The sequence below is a fragment of the Lactuca serriola genome, chromosome 3 (assembly GCF_051521515.1).
Source record: "Lactuca serriola cultivar US96UC23 chromosome 3, Lser_US96UC23_V15, whole genome shotgun sequence".
NCBI lineage: Eukaryota > Viridiplantae > Streptophyta > Magnoliopsida > Asterales > Asteraceae > Lactuca > Lactuca serriola.
This window is the reverse complement of record NC_136410.1, coordinates 285,480,914-285,484,605: the sequence shown is the minus strand read 5'-3', so window position 1 is coordinate 285,484,605 and position 3,692 is coordinate 285,480,914.

Genomic DNA, 3,692 nt, shown 5'->3' with positions numbered 1-3,692 from the left:
GAGTAAACTCAAGTCCCAAGTCCCTAGTGCCATTACAAGTCCGAAGATGTCACCCGGGTCACTCCAAGCGCTCGTTTTGAGGTGTTTAACCTCATTAGAGTGTAATGTTCCATATGATTAGTGAATGTATCTCTAAATGTATATATATGGACATTATTTCATTTTACAAAGGGACATCGCGAGTAATCAAACCCCGAACCAACGTCTGGTATCCAAAACCGACACGTTTCCGAGTCCGGTGAGTTCATACCCCTACCTTTTTCACTGTTTTTTTTCACTATTTTCAGGGGGGAACACAAGAAAAGTACAAGGGTTTTCTTGTACTCAAAACTTATTTTTCGTGTGTGTGTTTCACATTTCTTATGCTTTTAATACTGATATACGTAACTGATAACCAGTAGATCATACAGTTCATTTAAACATTTACTTGTGAAATGGATTTTATAAACGGTTATGTTTTATATATTTCATAAATGGTTTCCACATTTTATCAGTCAAAAGCATGACATTATAACACATGAACAATATAATTCGTACACTGTCTTGTCCTCGGTAACATTCCACAGAGACATGCGAATGGAGGATTTTACTATTATTACTAGTAAATTTGTTATTCCGTATGATTGGAGACATGTCCTCGGCGAACACTCCACAGAGATACGCGAGTGGAGGACTACACCCGTAACCAGAATCTCTGGGATTTAGAGAGCGTGACTTGGGTGTATATATCTATACGGGGCTGACTACCCGACACCTGGCTGCTAGCTACAGCCGAACCAAAATGGTTCAAGGGTGACGAAAGTCAAAAGGATTGTGGACCACTTATTGCCACAAGGCTGTGGACTACTTATTGCCACAGGGTCAGTCTTTAGTATGGTTATGGAACTCGCAACTAGGATAATAAAGATTTACTAATAGTAATAATGAATCACATACTACATTTTACAGATAACCAGGATTCTGTTTACATCTTTTACATCTTTTACACCTTTTACATCTTTTACATATGATAAACAACCTTCAGGAAGGTATGGGACCTTCCTGGGAAATCTTGTACACAACAGGTCTAATAGAATACATCTTTTACATTGAAAACAAACATACAGGAAAGCATGGGGCATTCCTGGGTAACCTACACATAATCAGACAAGAGTAACCAACTGAATAACATTACATCTTTTACAATAAATACACTTCAGGAAAGTACGGGACTTTCCTGGGAATACACTGATACATTAAGACATAAAACAATGTACCAGATAACTAAACCATACATTACTCTTATGAAACAACAACCAACTTTTAAGAAAATATGGGATTTTCTTGGTGTGTGTTACATTTTCAGAAACAGAAAGGAAACATAAACATTTTTCACAAAACAAAACTGCTTATGAACTCACCAGCGTTATGCTGATTTTCAAATTGCTTGTGTTCTCAGGTCAATGATAGTATAGGTACCCGAAGACTTACTTGATTAAGGATCGTGTGCGTGCAAGGCTCGTTCATTTTGTTTATATCTATATTATGTATCACAACTGTATAAACTGTGTCTTTTGAAATAAATTGTAAAACTTTTAATATGTAATGTAATGTTTGTTTCACTTTACTTACTATGTACATTGGATTTGATACTCAACGTGGAGTCAACCCCGGAAATGTTTCCGCCTTCGGTTTTCGGGGTGTGACAGATTGGTATCAGAGCCCTTGTTTATAGTGAATAAAGTATACCAAACCTTACATGGTATAAAACTATAAACACTAAAAGGGCCTAAGTGCTCTGAAATAAAAGTATCTTCAGACTACAAGTATTTTCAAAAATATACAAGTATACCGAACCGTCGAGATTCGTATCTATAAGTAGAACAAAACATAAGTAAACGGGTGTTGTGTATTGCAGTTAAGCCTGGGCAGTTATGTAGTCGTGTCTAGGGTCAATATAGCCTGGCCAACTATATTCATTCGAGACACGGCCAACATGTGCCTGGGAGTGATTGTGATATGCGGCATGCCTAAAACTTACCCTAATACCACAAACATCGAACTAGTATCGTAGCAAACCATGAAATACTATGGGAGTATTTCTCAAACCATCGTACATGTTTAGACCCCCGAACAATTCATTATCGATAGTTTACTTGCTTCAATAACTCTTTCCTACTTTACCACTTAATTGGAGTTAATACCTGTCATATCTCTCGATTCAGAGGACTTATCATCCTCTCTATTTATTGATCTTATTAGATCAAGATGCCTCCCAGAAGAAGATCCAACTCCAACAACCCTCCACCACCTCCTCCTGAAATCGATCCCGTGGTATTTCAAACAGCTGTTACCGCCGCGGTGGCAGCTGCCATGTCCCAGCTAAATACCAGTGGTTCAGGAGGTAGTAATCAAAATCAAGATGGTAATCAGGAACGCCGTAAGGAGGGTTCCTATAAGGATTTCATGAATGCGAAGCCTTCTTTCTTCAATGGCACTGGTGGTGTCATTTCCTTATCCCGATGGTTCGAGAGAATCGAATCCATCTTCGAAATTTGTGCCTGTGATGAGTCCGATAAGGTCAAGTTCGCAGCTTGTACCTTCCTTGATAAAGCATTGACTTGGTGGAATGGCCGAGTCAAATCCTTAACTCTCTGCGTAGCCAATGCCATGGGCTGGGAGACTATGAAAGAACTCCTCCTTGCCGAATATTGTCCCAGAGGCGAAATGCAGAAGCTAGAGCACGAGCTCTGGAACCTAAAGATGAAAGGTTCCAACATTGCTGTCTACACTTCCCGATTTGATGATCTTGCCCTTCTCTGCCCTGGACTAGTCACTCCTGAAAGCAAAAAGATCGAGAGGTTTATTTGGGGGTTAACCAATCCGACCAAAGGTCATGTTTTAGTTGCTCGCCCAGATACTTATCACAATGCTAAAACTCTAGCTCAAGCGATAATTCATCACAGTGATGATATTGAGGAAGCCACCACTGCTACCCCTGAGTCGACCAAAAGTAGTGGCGAGAAAAGAAAATTCTAGAAGAAAAAGAAGGGTCAATCTTCCCAAGGCTCCTCCAAAAGACAACAAACAGTAGCAGTTCATGCTGCTACTACCCCCGTAGCTGCTGCTTCTGTTGTGGGATCCACAGCACCAACTCCTACCAACCGATATGTTGGTAACCTCCCTCTTTGTGAAAAATGCAAGTATCACCACAACCCGGGTCCCTGTCGAGAACTATCCTGTACCAATTGTGGTAAGAAGGGTCACACTGTTCGATACTGCAAAACTCCGACTCAGTCAGCAAATCAATCTTCTGGAACAGGCGTTGGTCAAGCATGTTATAACTGTGGTGAAGCCGGGCACTTTAAAAGGAATTGCCCAAAGAAGACTGTTGCTGGCAACACCGGAAGGGTCCTTGCTATGGGACGAGAAGAAGCAGTTGTCGATCCCAATGTTGTCTCGGGTACGTTTCTTCTCGACAACTCGTATGCTAATATTCTTTTTGATTCGGGCGCTGAAAGAAGTTTAATTAGCCATGCATTCAAACATAACCTAAAACATGATTCCCAACCTCTAACCGAAATGTTTATCGTCGAAATGGAAAACAGAGAGAAAGAGAGTGCGAGTGAGGTATTCGTAAATTGCATTCTCACCTTAAACGACCATTCATTTCCTATCGATCTTATGCCCGTATCCATAAAGAGCTTTGATGT